The 22,347-nt window shown below is 48.3% G+C and overlaps 1 protein-coding gene across 6 annotated transcripts in view; it reads left to right on the top strand.

The window, feature by feature from the left end:
- Window positions 1-22,347, top strand: part of LOC110517608 (adiponectin receptor protein 2-like) — a 90,441-nt gene that overhangs the window by 40,712 nt on the left and 27,382 nt on the right. The gene's annotated exons all lie outside the window — the stretch shown is intronic.

Raw genomic sequence — 22,347 nt, forward strand, 5'->3', positions numbered from 1 at the left:
GGGAAAATCATCCCTTTCCGTCCTGTGTCTCCGTGTCTCTCTCCTTGCTCCCAACACACCAGGCTCTGGTCAGATAAATGCCTCCCAACACACCAGGCTCTGGTCAGATAAATGCCTCCCAACACACCAGGATCTGGTCAGATAAATGCCTCCCAACACACCAGGATCTGGTCAGATAAATGCCTCCCAACACACCAGGCTCTGGTCGTGATAAACCTCTTTAGCGTTGCTTCAGTTCGCCTTTCTCTTTCCATTTGATCGTGTAACTCAATACTGAACCTTGGCAACAAAAGGATTAAGGACAAAGTCTTGGTTTATTTTCTCTACCAGCGTCACCCACCCCCATCACCATTATCCACTCCTTTACCAAACAGCACCGGGCTGTGTGGCGACGGAGTGGAGACATTGGTGTGTACTCTGAGCTTTCATAGACTTATGTCTGTCCCCAGGTAGACTGTGTGTGTGTGTGTGTGTGTACCTGTGTAGACTGTGAATGTAAACATTCAATACTGCTGTTGTTTATTTTATTTAACCTTTAACTAGGCATGTCAGTTAAGAACAAATAGTTATTTCCAATGCCGGCCCAGTGTATGTCCGTGACCGAGGATATCTGGCTTAAGGAAAAGGGGAGCAGTGCACCATGGAAGTGATGGATTGCTCAATCTCTCCCATGTGACTGACGCACGCACGCGCACGCACGTACGCGCACACACACACGCACACACACGCGCGCACACACACACACACACACACACACACACACACACAGGTTTGCATGCTAGCAGCTGGATCTCAGACCAAAGAGGGGAAGCGGCGTTAGAATGAAACTTCTGTCTGTTTTTCTCATGGTGTGTGTGTGTGATGGTGTTGTTTACTCCTCTGACTGTAGACACTGCTGCTGGAAGGGATGGTCTGTAGGGATGGTCTGTATGGGTGGTCTGTAGGGGTGGTCTGTAGGGATGGTCTGTATGGATGGTCTAGTATATCTGCAGGCCCCACTGTATAGAGAACAGGGTGCCAGTATATCTGTAGGCCCCACTGTATAGAGAACAGGGTGCCAGTATATCTGCAGGCCCCACTGTATAGAGAACAGGGTGCCAGTATATCTGTAGGCCCCACTGTATAGAGAACAGGGTGCCAGTATATCTGCAGGCCCCACTGTATAGAGAACAGGGTGCCAGTATATCTGCAGGCCCCACTGTATAGAGAACAGGGTGCCAGTATATCTGCAGGCCCCACTGTATAGAGAACAGGGTGCCAGTATATCTATAGGCCCCACTGTATAGAGAACAGGGTGCCAGTATATCTGTAGGCCCCACTGTATAGAGAACAGGGTGCCAGTATATCTGCAGGCCCCACTGTATAGAGAACAGGGTGCCAGTATATCTGTAGGCCCCACTGTATAGAGAACAGGGTGCCAGTATATCTACAGGCCCCACTGTATAGAGAACAGGGTGCCAGTATATCTGCAGGCCCCACTGTATAGAGAACAGGGTGCCAGTATATCTGCAGGCCCCACTGTATAGAGAACAGGGTGCCAGTATATCTGCAGGCCCCACTGTATAGAGAACAGGGTGCCAGTATATCTGCAGGCCCCACTGTATAGAGAACAGGGTGCCAGTATATCTGCAGGCCCCACTGTATAGAGAACAGGGTGCCAGTATATCTGTAGGCCCCACTGTATAGAGAACAGGGTGCCAGTATATCTGTAGGCCCCACTGTATAGAGAACAGGGTGCCAGTATATCTGTAGGCCCCACTGTATAGAGAACAGGGTGCCAGTATATATGCAGGCCCCACTGTATAGAGAACAGGGTGCCAGTATATCTGCAGGCCCCACTGTATAGAGAACAGGGTGCCAGTATATCTGCAGGCCCCACTGTATAGAGAACAGGGTGCCAGTATATCTGCAGGCCCCACTGTATAGAGAACAGGGTGTCAGTATATCTGCAGGCCCCACTGTATAGAGACTAGGGTGCCAGTATATCTGCAGGCCCCACTGTATAGAGACTAGGGTGCCAGTATATCTGCAGGCCCCACTGTATAGAGACTAGGGTGCCAGTATATCTGCAGGCCCCACTGTATAGAGACTAGGGTGCCAGTATATCTGTAGGCCCCACTGTATAGAGACTAGGGTGCCAGTATATCTGTAGGCCCCACTGTATAGAGAACAGGGTGCCAGTATATCTGCAGGCCCCACTGTATAGAGACTAGGGTGCCAGTATATCTGTAGGCCCCACTGTATAGAGAACAGGGTGCCAGTACATCTGTAGGCCCCACTGTATAGAGAACAGGGTGCCAGTATATCTGCAGGCCCCACTGTATAGAGAACAGGGTGCCAGTATATCTGCAGGCCCCACTGTATAGAGAACAGGGTGCCAGTATATCTGCAGGCCCCACTGTATAGAGAACAGGGTGCCAGTATAGCTGTAGGCCCCACTGTATAGAGAACAGGGTGCCAGTATATCTGTAGGCCCCACTGTATAGAGAACAGGGTGCCAGTATATCTGCAGGCCCCACTGTATAGAGAACAGGGTGCCAGTATATCTGTAGGCCCCACTGTATAGAGAACAGGGTGCCAGTATATCTGCAGGCCCCACTGTATAGATAACAGGGTGCCAGTATATCTGCAGGCCCCACTGTATAGAGAACAGGGTGCCAGTATATATGCAGGCCCCACTGTATAGAGAACAGGGTGCCAGTATATCTGTAGGCCCCACTGTATAGAGAACAGGGTGCCAGTATATATGCAGGCCCCACTGTATAGAGAACAGGGTGCCAGTATATATGCAGGCCCCACTGTATAGAGAACAGGGTGCCAGTATATCTGTAGGCCCCACTGTATAGAGAACAGGGTGCCAGTATATCTGTAGGCCCCACTGTATAGAGAACAGGGTGCCAGTAATATCTGCAGGCCCCACTGTATAGAGAACAGGGTGCCAGTATATCTGCAGGCCCCACTGTATAGAGAACAGGGTGCCAGTATATCTGCAGGCCCCACTGTATAGAGAACAGGGTGCCAGTATATCTGCAGGCCCCACTGTATAGAGAACAGGGTGCCAGTATATCTGCAGGCCCCACTGTATAGAGACTAGGGTGCCAGTATATCTGCAGGCCCCACTGTATAGAGACTAGGGTGCCAGTATATCTGCAGGCCCCACTGTATAGAGACTAGGGTGCCAGTATATCTGCAGGCCCCACTGTATAGAGACTATGGTGCCAGTATATCTGTAGGCCCCACTGTATAGAGACTAGGGTGCCAGTATATCTGTAGGCCCCACTGTATAGAGAACAGGGTGCCAGTATATCTGCAGGCCCCACTGTATAGAGACTAGGGTGCCAGTATATCTGTAGGCCCCACTGTATAGAGAACAGGGTGCCAGTACATCTGTAGGCCCCACTGTATAGAGAACAGGGTGCCAGTATATCTGCAGGCCCCACTGTATAGAGAACAGGGTACCAGTATATCTGCAGGCCCCACTGTATAGAGAACAGGGTGCCAGTATATCTGTAGGCCCCACTGTATAGAGAACAGGGTGCCAGTATATCTGCAGGCCCCACTGTATAGAGAACAGGGTGCCAGTATATCTGCAGGCCCCACTGTATAGAGAACAGGGTGCCAGTATATCTGTAGGCCCCACTGTATAGAGAACAGGGTGCCAGTATATCTGTAGGCCCCACTGTATAGAGAACAGGGTGCCAGTATATCTGTAGGCCCCACTGTATAGAGAACAGGGTGCCAGTATATCTGTAGGCCCCACTGTATAGAGAACAGGGTGCCAGTATATCTGCAGGCCCCACTGTATAGAGAACAGGGTGCCAGTATATCTGTAGGCCCCACTGTATAGAGAACAGGGTGCCAGTATGGTGCCAGTATATCTGCAGGCCCCACTGTATAGAGACTAGGGTGCCAGTATATCTGTAGGCCCCACTGTATAGAGAACAGGGTGCCAGTACATCTGTAGGCCCCACTGTATAGAGAACAGGGTGCCAGTATATCTGCAGGCCCCACTCTATAGAGAACAGGGTACCAGTATATCTGCAGGCCCCACTGTATAGAGAACAGGGTGCCAGTATATCTGTAGGCCCCACTGTATAGAGAACAGGGTGCCAGTATATCTGCAGGCCCCACTGTATAGAGAACAGGGTGCCAGTATATCTGTAGGCCCCACTGTATAGAGACTAGGGTGCCAGTATATCTGCAGGCCCCTCTGTATAGAGAACAGGGTGCCAGTATATCTGCAGGCCCCACTGTATAGAGAACAGGGTGCCAGTATATCTGTAGGCCCCACTGTATAGAGACTAGGGTGCCAGTATATCTGTAGGCCCCACTGTATAGAGACTAGGGTGCAGCTGAACACAACAATCTAGCTGCCAATTGATGATAATCAATCATTTGATTTGTTTCCAGCACCCTATTGATTGCCAGTTAGGCTAAGCACATTGGAATTATGAGGCATTTAACAGAATCTATGCTCTATGTCCAACCTCGGGAGGGTGTGTGTGTGTGTGTGTGTGTCTAACCTCCGGAGGGACGGTGTGTGTGTCCAACCCCGGGAGGGACGGTGTGTGTGTGTGTGTGTGTGTCTGACCTCGGGAGGGACGGTGTGTGTGTCTAACCTCGGGAGGGACGGTGTGTGTGTGTGTCTAACCTCGGGAGGGACGGTGTGTGTACCTTTCTGGGATCAGGACTGAGGATTGGAAAGGGACCCGGGGGAAAGGCATGATATTACTCCAGTCTACAGTATTACAGCTGATGGTATTACACCCGTCTACAGTATTACAGCTGATGATATTACACCAGTCTACAGTATTACACCAGTCTACAGTATTACAGCTGATGATATTACACCAGTCTACAGTATTTCACCAGTCTACAGTATTTCACCAGTCTACAGTATTACACCAGTCTACAGTATTACACCAGTCTACAGTATTACACCAGTCTACAGTATTACAGCTGATATTACACTAGTCTACAGTATTACACCAGTCTACAGTATTACACCAGTCTACAGTATTACAGCTGATGATATTACACCAGTCTACACTATTACAGCTGATGATATTACACCAGTCTACAGTATTACACCAGTCTACAGTATTACAGCTGATGATATTACACCAGTCTACAGTATTACACCAGTCTACATTATTACACCAGTCTACAGTATTACAGCTGATGATATTACACCAGTCTACAGTATTACACCAGTCTACAGTATTACACCAGTCTACAGTATTACAGCTGATGATGTTACACCAGTCTACAGTATTACACCAGTCTACAGTATTACAGCTGATGATATTACACCAGTCTACAGTATTACACCAGTCTACAGTATTGCAGCTGATGATATTACACCAGTCTACAGTATTACACCAGTCTACAGTATTACAGCTGATGATATTACACCAGTCTACAGTATTACACCAGTCTACAGTATTACAGATGATGATATTACACCAGTCTACAGTATTACAGCTGATGATATTACACCAGTCTACAGTATTACAGCTGATGATATTACACCAGTCTACAGTATTACACCAGTCTACAGTATTACAGCTGATGATATTACACCAGTCTACAGTATTACAGCTGATGATATTACACTAGTCTACAGTATTACACCAGTCTACAGTATTACACCAGTCTACAGTATTACAGCTGATATTACACCAGTCTACAGTATTACAGCTGATGATATTACACCAGTCTACAGTATTACACCAGTCTACAGTATTACAGCTGATTATATTACACCAGTCTACAGTATTACAGCTGATGATATTACACCAGTCTACAGTATTACAGCTGATGATATTACACTAGTCTACAGTATTACACCAGTCTACAATATTACAGCTGATGATATTACACCAGTCTACAGTATTACAGCTGATGATATTACACCAGTCTACAGTATTACAGCTGATGATATTACACTAGTCTACAGTATTACACCAGTCTACAGTATTACACCAGTCTACAGTATTACAGCTGATGATATTACACCAGTCTACAGTATTACAGCTGATGATATTACACCAGTCTACAGTATTACACCAGTCTACAGTATTACACCAGTCTACAGTATTACAGCTGATGATATTACACCAGTCTACAGTATCTGACATTCTGTATGATTGGATAAGCCATAGAGAGCCTGCAGTCATTTAGTGGATGATGTGACAAACAGCTTGTCCTTGTTCCCTTAATGTTGAATGACCGAGAGTAGCCCCTTGTCAACTTGACCTGAAGTGAACTCTCTCTCTCGTGTGTGTGTGTGTGTGTGTGTGTGTGTGTGTGTGTGTGTGTGTGTGTGTGTGTGTGCTTCCCCTATATGCATTTAGCAGCGGCACATCGCCATTGTAAAAACATAAATACGTAATTAAAACATTTTCAGTGTAAACTTTAAACGACTGAAACCAGATGTAATGTAGAAATAATAATGGAGTTATATATATTTTTTTAGTAAAACATTTTTCAGAACTAAGAATCACCAGAATAACAGTCATGGAGAATGTAAGAAAGTCATGGAGAAATGGATTCAGTTCATGTTTGAGTCACTCCGACAGCATAAGAACAAGGTATAAGCCATGGCAAAATGTAGAGAACTGCCCCATGGCAAAATGTAGAGAACTGCCCCATGGCAAAATGTAGAGAACTGCCCCATGGCAAAATGTAGAGAACTGCCCCATGGCAAAATGTAGAGAACTGCCCCGTGGCAAAATGTAGAGAACTGCCCCATGGCAAAATGTAGAGAACTGCCCCGTGGCAAAATGTAGAGAACTGCCCCGTGGCAAAATGTAGAGAACTGCCCCGTGGCAAAATGTAGAGAACTGCCCCGTGGCAAAATGTAGAGAACTGCCCCGTGGCCAAATGTAGAGAACTGCCCCGTGGCCAAATGTAGAGAACTGCCCCGTGGCCAAATGTAGAGAACTGCCCCGTGGCCAAATGTAGAGAACTGCCCCGTGGCCAAATGTAGAGAACTGCCCCGTGGCCAAATGTAGAGAACTGCTGGAAATTTGCTTTAAAACTTCACAATTTCTCTTTGCGCCATGGCAAAATGTGTAGAAACTTTAAACTGTGACCAACCGATGCATATCTGTATTCCCAGTCATGTGAAATCTATAGATTAGAGCCTAATGAATTTATTTCAATTGACTGATTTCCTTACACTTCATTTAACTCAGTAAAACCTTGGAAATCGTTGCACGGTGCGTTTTGATACTTTTGTTCTGTTTACATGTCAGCTCATCTAAGACCCGGGTTCTCAGTGGGACTCAACAGAGCCGTGTTCCACTCCTCAGCCAAGAGAACGTGATGAACTGTAATGTACTCCACCCTGTCGTTAGCATTCCACACGGTACACGTGGCCTCTCACATGACACCCTGATCCCTTGTGCACTATTTTGGACTCCAATGACCCAAATAATTCCCTATTCCCTACATACCTGTAGTGTACACTATTTATGACCCTCGTCCTAATATGAGCCTAGTCAAAACTAGTTCCCTACTATACGGGGTCTCTTATGTGTGAGTGTCTGGGGGGGGGGGGGGTACTAGAGTGCCTGGGGGGATACTAATGTTGAGATGTACACAAGACAGACACTTGAATGGGAGAGTTGAACCACCACCCACAGTCAGTTTAGGCCTGACCCCAAACAACCCGTTGCTGGCACTGACCCACAAGCCTGCCCCCAAAATATCACCCAGTCAGCTGGGTTGACAACCACCTGCTCGTGTGTGTTGGCTCTGGGGTGAGGCAGAGGGATGCATGGGTCATCTCTTCTGTGGAGGTGTAGCCTATATGTGTGTTCACCCATGGTTACTTATGTGTGGGTGAGTGATTTTTACTGTGTGTGTGTGTGTGTGTGTGCGCGCTCGCATGCAGAGCTATCACTCTGGTGTGTGTTGTGGACCAGGGATACATAGCAGAGCTATCACTCTGGTGTGTTGTTGTGGACCAGGGATACATAGCAGAGCTATCACTCTGGTGTGTGTTGTGGACCAGGGATACGTAGCAGAGCTATCACTCTGGTGTGTGTTGTGGACCAGGGATACGTAGCAGAGCTATCACTCTGGTGTGTTGTTGTGGACCAGGGATACATAGCAGAGCTATCACTCTGGTGTGTTGTTGTGGACCAGGGATACGTAGCAGAGCTATCACTCTGGTGTGTGTTGTGGACCAGGGATACGTAGCAGAGCTATCACTCTGGTGTGTGTTGTGGACCAGGGATACGTAGCAGAGCTATCACTCTGGTGTGTTGTTGTGGACCAGGGATACATAGCAGAGCTATCACTCTGGTGTGTTGTTGTGGACCAGGGATACGTAGCAGTCATCACTCTGGTGTGTGTTGTGGACCAGGGATACGTAGCAGAGCTATCACTCTGGTGTGTGTTGTGGACCAGGGATACGTAGCAGAGCTATCACTCTGGTGTGTGTTGTGGACCAGGGATACGTAGCAGAGCTATCACTCTGGTGTGTTGTTGTGGACCAGGGATACATAGCAGAGCTATCACTCTGGTGTGTTGTTGTGGACCAGGGATACGTAGCAGTCATCACTCTGGTGTGTGTTGTGGACCAGGGATACGTAGCAGAGCTATCACTCTGGTGTGTGTTGTGGACCAGGGATACATAGCAGAGCTATCACTCTGGTGTGTTGTTGTGGACCAGGGATACGTAGCAGAGCTATCACTCTGGTGTGTTGTTGTGGACCAGTGATACATAGCAGTCATCACTCTGGTGTGTGTTGTGGACCAGGGATACATAGCAGAGCTATCACTCTGGTGTGTGTTGTGGACCAGGGATACATAGCAGAGCTATCACTCTGGTGTGTGTTGTGGACCAGGGATACGTAGCAGAGCTATCACTCTGGTGTGTGTTGTGGACCAGGGATACATAGCAGAGCTATCACTCTGGTGTGTTGTTGTGGACCAGGGATACATAGCAGTCATCACTCTGGTGTGTTGTTGTGGACCAGGGATACGTAGCAGAGCTATCACTCTGGTGTGTGTTGTGGACCAGGGATACGTAGCAGAGCTATCACTCTGGTGTGTTGTTGTGGACCAGGGATACATAGCAGAGCTATCACTCTGGTGTGTTGTTGTGGACCAGTGATACGTAGCAGAGCTATCACTCTGGTGTGTTGTTGTGGACCAGGGATACGTAGCAGAGCTATCACTCTGGTGTGTTGTTGTGGACCAGGGATACGTAGCAGAGCTATCACTCTGGTGTGTGTTGTGGACCAGGGATACATAGCAGAGCTATCACTCTGGTGTGTGTTGTGGACCAGGGATACGTAGCAGAGCTATCACTCTGGTGTGTTGTTGTGGACCAGGGATACGTAGCAGAGCTATCACTCTGGTGTGTGTTGTGGACCAGGGATACGTAGCAGAGCTATCACTCTGGTGTGTGTTGTGGACCAGGGATACGTAGCAGAGCTATCACTCTGGTGTGTGTTGTGGACCAGGGATACATAGCAGAGCTATCACTCTGGTGTGTGTTGTGGACCAGGGATACGTAGCAGAGCTATCACTCTGGTGTGTGTTGTGGACCAGGGATACGTAGCAGAGCTATCACTCTGGTGTGTGTTGTGGACCAGGGATACATAGCAGAGCTATCACTCTGGTGTGTGTTGTGGACCAGGGATACATAGCAGAGCTATCACTCTGGTGTGTTGTTGTGGACCAGGGATACGTAGCAGAGCTATCACTCTGGTGTGTTGTTGTGGACCAGGGATACATAGCAGAGCTATCACTCTGGTGTGTGTTGTGGACCAGGGATACATAGCAGAGCTATCACTCTGGTGTGTGTTGTTGTGGACCAGGGATACATAGCAGAGCTATCACTCTGGTGTGTGTTGTGGACCAGGGATACGTAGCAGTCATCACTCTGGTGTGTGTTGTGGACCAGGGATACGTAGCAGAGCTATCACTCTGGTGTGTGTTGTGGACCAGGGATACATAGCAGAGCTATCACTCTGGTGTGTGTTGTGGACCAGGGATACGTAGCAGAGCTATCACTCTGGTGTGTTGTGGACCAGGGATACATAGCAGAGCTATCACTCTGGTGTGTGTTGTGGACCAGGGATACATAGCAGAGCTATCACTCTGGTGTGTGTTGTGGACCAGGGATACATAGCAGAGCTATCACTCTGGTGTGTTGTTGTGGACCAGGGATACATAGCAGAGCTATCACTCTGGTTTGTTGTTGTGGACCAGGGATACATAGCAGAGCTATCACTCTGGTGTGTGTTGTGGACCAGGGATACGTAGCAGAGCTATCACTCTGGTGTGTTGTTGTGGACCAGGGATACATAGCAGAGCTATCACTCTGGTGTGTGTTGTGGACCAGGGATACATAGCAGAGCTATCACTCTGGTGTGTGTTGTGGACCAGGGATACGTAGCAGAGCTATCACTCTGGTGTGTGTTGTGGACCAGGGATACATAGCAGAGCTATCACTCTGGTGTGTTGTTGTGGACCAGGGATACATAGCAGAGCTATCACTCTGGTGTGTTGTTGTGGACCAGGGATACATAGCAGAGCTATCACTCTGGTGTGTTGTTGTGGACCAGGGATACGTAGCAGAGCTATCACTCTGGTGTGTTGTTGTGGACCAGGGATACATAGCAGAGCTATCACTCTGGTGTGTTGTTGTGGACCAGGGATACATAGCAGAGCTATCACTCTGGTGTGTTGTTGTGGACCAGGGATACATAGCAGAGCTATCACTCTGGTGTGTTGTTGTGGACCAGGGATACATAGCAGCTATCACTCTGGTGTGTGTTGTGGACCAGGGATACATAGCAGAGCTGTTTTGTGTTTTTAAACAGTCCGTCAGGGCTATCTTCTCCCTCCAGGTCACTGAAATTAATATGGAGGGGGACTGTGGTTAGAGGGCACCCTGTCACCTACACTCTGAGATGAAGGTTATAAATACTTCATTGGTGGAGATGACTCCCTACATTTCTGCCTCTCTATAATTCACAGTCGTCCCTTTACTGTAATGTATCAGTCTGGTGGCAGACAGGACATGTATAATACAACACACACACATGAACACACGCACACACACGCACAAACACACTCATGAACACGTGCGTTCAGACGGCCTTCTGCTATGCATATACACCATACTGCTCTAGTGTGTAATGAGGAGGCTCCAGTCTATGGCATAGCTGGAGACTTAACAGTGTGTGACATTGCACTGCCTGCAACACACACACACTGGCCAGGCCATGTTGTTGGACTGCTCTGGAAGTCTGGCTGGGCTTGGTGGGCATGGGAAATGGGTTAGACATGTATTATAAATATGGCTAGCGTCTCATCTGAACACTGCTAGCTAGCCTAGCACCCCTCTGTTGCTCCATGAATAAACGGTGTATATAAAGATCTGCTATACATCATTTAGTAGCCTGGTGCCACTGTTTATCTCTCTATCTCTCTCTGTTTATATATAGTAGCTTGGTACCACTGTTCATCTCTCTCTCTGTTTATATATAGTAGCCTGGTGCCACTTCATCTCTCTCTCTGTTTATATATAGTAGCCTGTTCATCTCTCTGTCTACATAAAGTTAGTAAGTGTAGTTTGAGCATCACTGTTCATCTCTATGCTCCTGTTTTCAGATGACTTGGCACCCTGCATCAACCCTCTGGAAGATTCAGTTGTATGTGAAGAGTGTAAATGGTGAATGGCTACAACTTCTATTTTTAGTGACTATGAATGTTGTGATGTGAAAATAGAATTAACGTTGACAGAAAGCCGTGGGGAGGTTCTGCTGTAGTCAAACCAAATCTATACTGGAGTAGTGTGTGTGTGGGGGGGGGTCAGCTGTAGTCTAACTAAATCTATACTGGTGTAGTGTGTGTGGGGGGGGTCAGCTGTAGTCTAACTAAATCTATACTGGTGTAGTGTGTGTGTGTGGGGGGGTCAGCTGTAGTCTAACTAAATCTATACTGGTGTAGTGTGTGTGTGTGGGGGGGTCAGCTGTAGTCTAACTAAATATATACTGGAGTAGTGTGTGTGGGGGGGGGGGGGGTCAGCTGTAGTCTAACTAAATATATACTGGTGTAGTGTGTGTGGGGGGGGGGGGGGGGGGGGGGGGGTCAGCTGTAGTCTAACTAAATATATACTGGAGTAGTGTGTGTGGGGGGGTCAGCTGTAGTCTAACTAAATCTATACTGGTGTAGTGTGTGTGGGGGGGGTCAGCTGTAGTCTAACTAAATCTATACTGAAGTAGTGTGTGGGGGGGGGGGTCAGCTGTAGTCTAACTAAATCTATACTGGTGTAGTGTGTGTGTGTGTGGGGGGGGTCAGCTGTAGTCTAACTAAATCTATACTGGTGTAGTGTGTGTGTGTGGGGGGGTCAGCTGTAGTCTAACTAAATCTATACTGGTGTAGTGTGTGTGTGTGGGGGGGTCAGCTGTAGTCTAACTAAATCTATACTGAAGTAGTGTGTGGGGGGGGGTCAGCTGTAGTCTAACTAAATCTATACTGGTGTAGTGTGTGTGTGTGGGGGGGGTCAGCTGTAGTCTAACTAAATCTATACTGGTGTAGTGTGTGTGTGTGGGGGGGTCAGCTGTAGTCTAACTAAATCTATACTGGAGTAGTGTGTGTGGGGGGGGTCAGCTGTAGTCTAACTAAATCTATACTGGTGTAGTGTGTGTGGGGGGGGTCAGCTGTAGTCTAACTAAATCTATACTGGAGTAGTGTGTGTGTGGGGGGGGGGGGGTCAGCTGTAGTCTAACTAAATCTATACTGGTGTAGTGTGTGTGGGGGGGGGTCAGCTGTAGTCTAACTAAATCTATACTGGTGTAGTGTGTGTGGGGGGGGGGGGGTCAGCTGTAGTCTAACTAAATCTATACTGGTGTAGTGTGTGTGGGGGGGGGGGGTCAGCTGTAGTCTAACTAAATCTATACTGGTGTAGTGTGTGTGGGGGGGGGGGGGGTCAGCTGTAGTCTAACTAAATCTATACTGGTGTTGTGTGTGGGGGGGGGGGGGGTCAGCTGTAGTCTAACTAAATCTATACTGGAGTAGTGTGTGTGGGGGGGGGGTCAGCTGTAGTCTAAATCTATACTGGAGTAGTGTGTGTGGGGGGGGGTCAGCTGTAGTCTAAATCTATACTGGAGTAGTGTGTGTGGGGGGGGGGGGGTCAGCTGTAGTCTAACTAAATCTATACTGGTGTTGTGTGTGGGGGGGGGGGGTCAGCTGTAGTCTAACTAAATCTATACTGGTGTAGTGTGTGTGGGGGGGTCAGCTGTAGTCTAACTAAATCTATACTGGAGTAGTGTGTGGGGGGGGGTCAGCTGTAGTCTAACTAAATCTATACTGAAGTAGTGTGTGGGGGGGGGGTCAGCTGTAGTCTAACTAAATCTATACTGGTGTAGTGTGTGTGTGGGGGGGGTCAGCTGTAGTCTAACTAAATCTATACTGAAGTAGTGTGTGGGGGGGGGGGTCAGCTGTAGTCTAACTAAATCTATACTGGTGTAGTGTGTGTGGGGGGGGGTCAGCTGTAGTCTAACTAAATCTATACTGAAGTAGTGTGTGTGGGGGGGTCAGCTGTAGTCTAACTAAATCTATACTGGTGTAGTGTGTGGGGGGGGGGTCAGCTGTAGTCTAACTAAATCTATACTGGTGTAGTGTGTGTGGGGGGGGGTCAGCTGTAGTCTAACTAAATCTATACTGAAGTAGTGTGTGTGGGGGGGTCAGCTGTAGTCTAACTAAATCTATACTGGTGTAGTGTGTGTGGGGGGGGGGGGGTCAGCTGTAGTCTAACTAAATCTATACTGTAGTAGTGTGTGGGGGGGGGGGGGGGGTCAGCTGTAGTCTAACTAAATCTATACTGGTGTAGTGTGTGTGGGGGGGGTCAGCTGTAGTCTAACTAAATCTATACTGGTGTAGTGTGTGTGTGTGGGGGGGTCAGCTGTAGTCTAACTAAATCTATACTGGTGTAGTGTGTGTGTGTGGGGGGGTCAGCTGTAGTCTAACTAAATATATACTGGAGTAGTGTGTGTGGGGGGGGGGGGGTCAGCTGTAGTCTAACTAAATATATACTGGTGTAGTGTGTGTGGGGGGGGGGGGGGGGTCAGCTGTAGTCTAACTAAATATATACTGGAGTAGTGTGTGTGGGGGGGTCAGCTGTAGTCTAACTAAATCTATACTGGTGTAGTGTGTGTGGGGGGGGTCAGCTGTAGTCTAACTAAATCTATACTGAAGTAGTGTGTGGGGGGGGGGGGGTCAGCTGTAGTCTAACTAAATCTATACTGGTGTAGTGTGTGTGTGTGTGGGGGGTCAGCTGTAGTCTAACTAAATCTATACTGGTGTAGTGTGTGTGTGTGGGGGGGTCAGCTGTAGTCTAACTAAATCTATACTGGAGTAGTGTGTGTGGGGGGGGTCAGCTGTAGTCTAACTAAATCTATACTGGTGTAGTGTGTGTGGGGGGGGTCAGCTGTAGTCTAACTAAATCTATACTGGTGTAGTGTGTGTGGGGGGGTCAGCTGTAGTCTAACTAAATCTATACTGGTGTAGTGTGTGTGGGGGGGGGGTCAGCTGTAGTCTAACTAAATCTATACTGGTGTAGTGTGTGTGTGTGGGGGGGTCAGCTGTAGTCTAACTAAATCTATACTGAAGTAGTGTGTGGGGGGGGGGTCAGCTGTAGTCTAACTAAATCTATACTGGTGTAGTGTGTGTGTGTGTGGGGGGGGTCAGCTGTAGTCTAACTAAATCTATACTGGTGTAGTGTGTGTGTGTGGGGGGGTCAGCTGTAGTCTAACTAAATCTATACTGGAGTAGTGTGTGTGGGGGGGGTCAGCTGTAGTCTAACTAAATCTATACTGGTGTAGTGTGTGTGGGGGGGGTCAGCTGTAGTCTAACTAAATCTATACTGGAGTAGTGTGTGTGTGGGGGGGGGGGGGGTCAGCTGTAGTCTAACTAAATCTATACTGGTGTAGTGTGTGTGGGGGGGGTCAGCTGTAGTCTAACTAAATCTATACTGGTGTAGTGTGTGTGGGGGGGTCAGCTGTAGTCTAACTAAATCTATACTGGTGTAGTGTGTGTGGGGGGGTCAGCTGTAGTCTAACTAAATCTATACTGGTGTAGTGTGTGTGGGGGGGGGGGTCAGCTGTAGTCTAACTAAATCTATACTGGTGTAGTGTGTGTGGGGGGGGGGGGTCAGCTGTAGTCTAACTAAATCTATACTGGTGTAGTGTGTGTGGGGGGGGGGGGTCAGCTGTAGTCTAACTAAATCTATACTGGTGTAGTGTGTGTGGGGGGGGGGGGGGTCAGCTGTAGTCTAACTAAATCTATACTGGTGTTGTGTGTGGGGGGGGGGGGTCATCTGTAGTCTAACTAAATCTATACTGGAGTAGTGTGTGTGGGGGGGGGGGTCAGCTGTAGTCTAAATCTATACTGGAGTAGTGTGTGTGGGGGGGGGTCAGCTGTAGTCTAAATCTATACTGGAGTAGTGTGTGTGGGGGGGGGGGGGTCAGCTGTAGTCTAACTAAATCTATACTGGTGTAGTGTGTGTGGGGGGGTCAGCTGTAGTCTAACTAAATCTATACTGGAGTAGTGTGTGGGGGGGGGTCAGCTGTAGTCTAACTAAATCTATACTGAAGTAGTGTGTGGGGGGGGGTCAGCTGTAGTCTAACTAAATCTATACTGGTGTAGTGTGTGTGTGGGGGGGGTCAGCTGTAGTCTAACTAAATCTATACTGAAGTAGTGTGTGGGGGGGGGTCAGCTGTAGTCTAACTAAATCTATACTGGTGTAGTGTGTGTGGGGGGGGTCAGCTGTAGTCTAACTAAATCTATACTGAAGTAGTGTGTGTGGGGGGGTCAGCTGTAGTCTAACTAAATCTATACTGGTGTAGTGTGTGTGGGGGGGGGGGGGGTCAGCTGTAGTCTAACTAAATCTATACTGTAGTAGTGTGTGGGGGGGGGGGGGGTCAGCTGTAGTCTAACTAAATCTATACTGGAGTAGTGTGTGTGGGGGGGGGGGGGGTCAGCTGTAGTCTAACTAAATCTATACTGGTGTAGTGTGTGTGGGGGGGGTCAGCTGTAGTCTAACTAAATCTATACTGGAGTAGTGTGTGGGGGGGGGGTCAGCTGTAGTCTAACTAAATCTATACTGGTGTAGTGTGTGTGGGGGGGGGGGGGTCAGCTGTAGTCTAACTAAATCTATACTGTAGTAGTGTGTGGGGGGGGGGGGGGTCAGCTGTAGTCTAACTAAATCTATACTGGAGTAGTGTGTGTGGGGGGGGGGGGGTCAGCTGTAGTCTAACTAAATCTATACTGGTGTAGTGTGTGTGGGGGGGGTCAGCTGTAGTCTAACTAAATCTATACTGGTGTAGTGTGTGTGGGGGGGTCAGCTGTAGTCTAACTAAATCTATACTGGAGTAGTGTGTGGGGGGGGGTCAGCTGTAGTCTAACTAAATCTATACTGAAGTAGTGTGTGGGGGGGGGGTCAGCTGTAGTCTAACTAAATCTATACTGGTGTAGTGTGTGTGTGGGGGGGGTCAGCTGTAGTCTAACTAAATCTATACTGAAGTAGTGTGTGGGGGGGGGGTCAGCTGTAGTCTAACTAAATCTATACTGGTGTAGTGTGTGTGGGGGGGGGTCAGCTGTAGTCTAACTAAATCTATACTGGAGTAGTGTGTGGGGGGGGGGTCAGCTGTAGTCTAACTAAATCTATACTGGTGTAGTGTGTGTGGGGGGGGGTCAGCTGTAGTCTAACTAAATCTATACTGAAGTAGTGTGTGTGGGGGGGTCAGCTGTAGTCTAACTAAATCTATACTGGTGTAGTGTGTGTGGGGGGGGGGGGGGGTCAGCTGTAGTCTAACTAAATCTATACTGTAGTAGTGTGTGGGGGGGGGGGGGTCAGCTGTAGTCTAACTAAATCTATACTGGTGTAGTGTGTGTGGGGGGGGTCAGCTGTAGTCTAACTAAATCTATACTGGTGTAGTGTGTGTGTGTGGGGGGGTCAGCTGTAGTCTAACTAAATCTATACTGGTGTAGTGTGTGTGTGTGGGGGGGTCAGCTGTAGTCTAACTAAATATATACTGGAGTAGTGTGTGTGGGGGGGGGGGGTCAGCTGTAGTCTAACTAAATATATACTGGTGTAGTGTGTGTGGGGGGGGGGGGGGGTCAGCTGTAGTCTAACTAAATATATACTGGAGTAGTGTGTGTGGGGGGGTCAGCTGTAGTCTAACTAAATCTATACTGGTGTAGTGTGTGTGGGGGGGGTCAGCTGTAGTCTAACTAAATCTATACTGAAGTAGTGTGTGGGGGGGGGGGGTCAGCTGTAGTCTAACTAAATCTATACTGGTGTAGTGTGTGTGTGTGGGGGGGGTCAGCTGTAGTCTAACTAAATCTATACTGGTGTAGTGTGTGTGTGTGGGGGGGTCAGCTGTAGTCTAACTAAATCTATACTGGAGTAGTGTGTGTGGGGGGGGTCAGCTGTAGTCTAACTAAATCTATACTGGTGTAGTGTGTGTGGGGGGGGTCAGCTGTAGTCTAACTAAATCTATACTGGTGTAGTGTGTGTGGGGGGGTCAGCTGTAGTCTAACTAAATCTATACTGGTGTAGTGTGTGTGGGGGGGGGTCAGCTGTAGTCTAACTAAATCTATACTGGTGTAGTGTGTGTGTGTGGGGGGGTCAGCTGTAGTCTAACTAAATCTATACTGAAGTAGTGTGTGGGGGGGGGGTCAGCTGTAGTCTAACTAAATCTATACTGGTGTAGTGTGTGTGTGTGGGGGGGGTCAGCTGTAGTCTAACTAAATCTATACTGGTGTAGTGTGTGTGTGTGGGGGGGTCAGCTGTAGTCTAACTAAATCTATACTGGAGTAGTGTGTGTGGGGGGGGTCAGCTGTAGTCTAACTAAATCTATACTGGTGTAGTGTGTGTGGGGGGGGTCAGCTGTAGTCTAACTAAATCTATACTGGAGTAGTGTGTGTGTGGGGGGGGGGGGGGTCAGCTGTAGTCTAACTAAATCTATACTGGTGTAGTGTGTGTGGGGGGGGTCAGCTGTAGTCTAACTAAATCTATACTGGTGTAGTGTGTGTGGGGGGGGTCAGCTGTAGTCTAACTAAATCTATACTGGTGTAGTGTGTGTGGGGGGGTCAGCTGTAGTCTAACTAAATCTATACTGGTGTAGTGTGTGTGGGGGGGGGGGTCAGCTGTAGTCTAACTAAATCTATACTGGTGTAGTGTGTGTGGGGGGGGGGGGTCAGCTGTAGTCTAACTAAATCTATACTGGTGTAGTGTGTGTGGGGGGGGGGGGGTCAGCTGTAGTCTAACTAAATCTATACTGGTGTAGTGTGTGTGGGGGGGGGGGGGGTCAGCTGTAGTCTAACTAAATCTATACTGGTGTTGTGTGTGGGGGGGGGGGGTCATCTGTAGTCTAACTAAATCTATACTGGAGTAGTGTGTGTGGGGGGGGGGTCAGCTGTAGTCTAAATCTATACTGGAGTAGTGTGTGTGGGGGGGGGTCAGCTGTAGTCTAAATCTATACTGGAGTAGTGTGTGTGGGGGGGGGGGGGTCAGCTGTAGTCTAACTAAATCTATACTGGTGTAGTGTGTGTGGGGGGGTCAGCTGTAGTCTAACTAAATCTATACTGGAGTAGTGTGTGGGGGGGGGTCAGCTGTAGTCTAACTAAATCTATACTGAAGTAGTGTGTGGGGGGGGGTCAGCTGTAGTCTAACTAAATCTATACTGGTGTAGTGTGTGTGTGGGGGGGGTCAGCTGTAGTCTAACTAAATCTATACTGAAGTAGTGTGTGGGGGGGGGGTCAGCTGTAGTCTAACTAAATCTATACTGGTGTAGTGTGTGTGGGGGGGGGTCAGCTGTAGTCTAACTAAATCTATACTGAAGTAGTGTGTGTGGGGGGGTCAGCTGTAGTCTAACTAAATCTATACTGGTGTAGTGTGTGTGGGGGGGGGGGGGTCAGCTGTAGTCTAACTAAATCTATACTGTAGTAGTGTGTGGGGGGGGGGGGGTCAGCTGTAGTCTAACTAAATCTATACTGGAGTAGTGTGTGTGGGGGGGGGGGGGTCAGCTGTAGTCTAACTAAATCTATACTGGTGTAGTGTGTGTGGGGGGGGTCAGCTGTAGTCTAACTAAATCTATACTGGAGTAGTGTGTGGGGGGGGGGGGGGGCAGCTGTAGTCTAACTAAATCTATACTGTAGTAGTGTGTGGGGGGGGGGGGGGGGTCAGCTGTAGTCTAACTAAATCTATACTGTAGTAGTGTGTGTGTGTGGGGGGGTCAGCTGTAGTCTAACTAAATCTATACTGAAGTAGTGTGTGGGGGGGTCAGCTGTAGTCTAACTCAATCTATACTGTAGTAGTGTGTGGGGGGGGGGGGGGGGTCAGCTGTAGTCTAACTAAATCTATACTGTAGTAGTGTGTGTGTGTGGGGGGGTCAGCTGTAGTCTAACTAAATCTATACTGAAGTAGTGTGTGTGTGAGACTACATTTATAGTGGTGTATTGTAGTTATCTGTATGTGTCCTGCTCTCTTCTATCTGTCTATCACTCTGACTTCCTTACTTGCACCTTGGCTTAGTAAGACTTTCCCATTGAATCTGTTCTCATTCTCACTCAATATTTCTCACCTTCTTACCTCTCTCTCTCTCCTTCTCTCTCTCCTTCTCTCTCTCCTTCTCTCTCTCCTTCTCTCTCCTCTCTCTCCTTCTCTCTCTCCTTCTCTCTCCTTCTCTCTCTCTCTCTCTCTCTCTCTCCTTCTCTCTCTCTGTCTCTCTCTCCTCTCTCTCTGTCTCTCTCTCCTTCTCTCTCTGTCTCTCTCTCCTTCTCTCTCTGTCTCTCTGTCTCTCTCTCCTTCTCTCTCTGTCTCTCTGTCTCTCTGTCTCTCTCTCCTTGTCTCTCTGTCTCTCTGTCTCTCTGTCTCTCTGTCTCGCTGTCTCGCTGTCTCGCTGTCTCGCTGTGTCTCCCTCTGGTTTTATCACTTGGCCAAACCTTTTTGTCACCTGAAATTGTCTCTGTATCTGGGTCAACTAGTGAGTCTCCCTTTCCCTTGTTTCTTTTTAAATGATATGTTGTCCCTGCTTTGAGTGTTGAGCTGTACCGTGGGATAGATGATATGTTGAGCTGTACCATGGGATAGATGGTATGTTGAGCTGTACCATGGGATAGATGATATGTTGAGCTGTACCATGGGATAGGTGATATGTTGTCCATGCTTTGAGTGTTGAGCTGTACCATGGGATAGATGATATGTTGAGCTCTACCATGGGATAGATGATATGTTGAGCTGTACCATGGGATAGATGATATGTTGTCCATGCTTTGAGTGTTGAGCTGTACCATGGGATAGGTGATATGTTGAGCTGTACCATGGGATAGGTGATATGTTGTCCATGCTTTGAGTGTTGAGCTGTACCGTGGGATAGATATGTTGAGCTGTACCATGGGATAGATGGTATGTTGAGCTGTACCATGGGATAGGTGATATGTTGAGCTGTACCGTGGGATAGGTGATATGTTGAGCTGTACCATGGGATAGATGATATGTTGAGCTGTACCATGGGATAGGTGATATGTTGAGCTGTACCATGGGATAGGTGATATGTTGAGCTGTACCGTGGGATAGGTGATATGTTGAGCTGTACCGTGGGATAGATGGTATGTTGAGCTGTACCATGGGATAGGTGATATGTTGAGCTGTACCATGGGATAGATGATATGTTGAGCTGTAGCATGGGATAGATGATATGTTGAGCTGTACCATGGGATAGATGATATGTTGAGCTGTAGCATGGGATAGATGATATGTTGAGCTGTACCATGGGATAGATGATATGTTGAGCTCTACCATGGGATAGATGATATGTTGAGCTGTACCATGGGATAGATGATATGTTGTCCATGCTTTGAGTGTTGAGCTGTACCATGGGATAGGTGATATGTTGAGCTGTACCATGGGATAGGTGATATGTTGTCCATGCTTTGAGTGTTGAGCTGTACCGTGGGATAGATATGTTGAGCTGTACCATGGGATAGATGGTATGTTGAGCTGTACCATGGGATAGGTGATATGTTGAGCTGTACCGTGGGATAGGTGATATGTTGAGCTGTACCATGGGATAGATGATATGTTGAGCTGTACCATGGGATAGGTGATATGTTGAGCTGTACCATGGGATAGATGATATGTTGAGCTGTACCGTGGGATAGGTGATATGTTGAGCTGTACCATGGGATAGATGGTATGTTGAGCTGTACCATGGGATAGGTGATATGTTGAGCTGTACCATGGGATAGATGATATGTTGAGCTGTAGCATGGGATAGATGATATGTTGAGCTGTAGCATGGGATAGATGATATGTTGAGCTGTACCATGGGATAGATGATATGTTGAGCTGTACCATGAGATAGGTGATATGTTGAGCTGTACCATGGGATAGACCCCTATTGAATATGAATATACAGTATGTGTGGGGACTCTCTTGTTCCCCATCATTACAGGACAGGGTTTCATGTTGTCCCAGTTCTGCTGTAACCTACTTACTATTCAGAACAGACCTTCCCCTACAGTCACTGTGTGTGTCACAGCGTGTCACAGCGTGTCACAGCGTGCCAGCTCCTGGCATTGTTATTAATTCAAGCCTGGTGGCCGCAGGGAAGAAGGCCTGGCTAGATAACAGGTCAAGCCTGATGTTGGCAGGGAAGAAGGCCTGGCTAGATAACAGGTCAAGCCTGATGTTGGCAGGGAAGAAGGCCTGGCTAGATAACAGGTCAAGCCTGGTGTTGGCAGGGAAGAAGGCCTGGCTAGATAACAAGTCAAGCCTGATGTTGGCAGGGAAGAAGGCCTGGCTAGATAACAGGTCAAGCCTGATGTTGGCAGGGAAGAAGGCCTGGCTAGATAACAGGTCAAGCCTGATGTTGGCAGGGAAGAAGGCCTGGCTAGATAACAGGTCAAGCCTGATGTTGGCAGGGAAGAAGGCCTGGCTAGATAACAGGTCAAGCCTGATGTTGGCAGGGAAGAAGGCCTGGCTAGATAGCATGTCAAGCCTGATGTTGGCAGGGAAGAAGGCCTGGCTAGATAACAGGTCAAGCCTGATGTTGGCAGGGAAGAAGGCCTGGCTAGATAACAGGTCAAGCCTGATGGTGGTAGGGAAGACTGGCATTATACAGGCCACCTACGTGTGTGTGTGTGTGTGTGTGTGTGTAGCAGGCCTGCATGGTGTGTGAGTAAATTCAAGGGGCTGATGTGTGTGGTGATGAATGACTTTTCCATTCTGTCTCTGGCATATTAACCCCCCCCCCCCCCCCCCCCCCCCCCCCCCCCCCCCCCCCCCCCCCCCCCCCCCCCCCCCCCCCCCCC

Source organism: Oncorhynchus mykiss, chromosome 15 (genome assembly GCF_013265735.2).
Source record: "Oncorhynchus mykiss isolate Arlee chromosome 15, USDA_OmykA_1.1, whole genome shotgun sequence".
Lineage (NCBI taxonomy): Eukaryota > Metazoa > Chordata > Actinopteri > Salmoniformes > Salmonidae > Oncorhynchus > Oncorhynchus mykiss.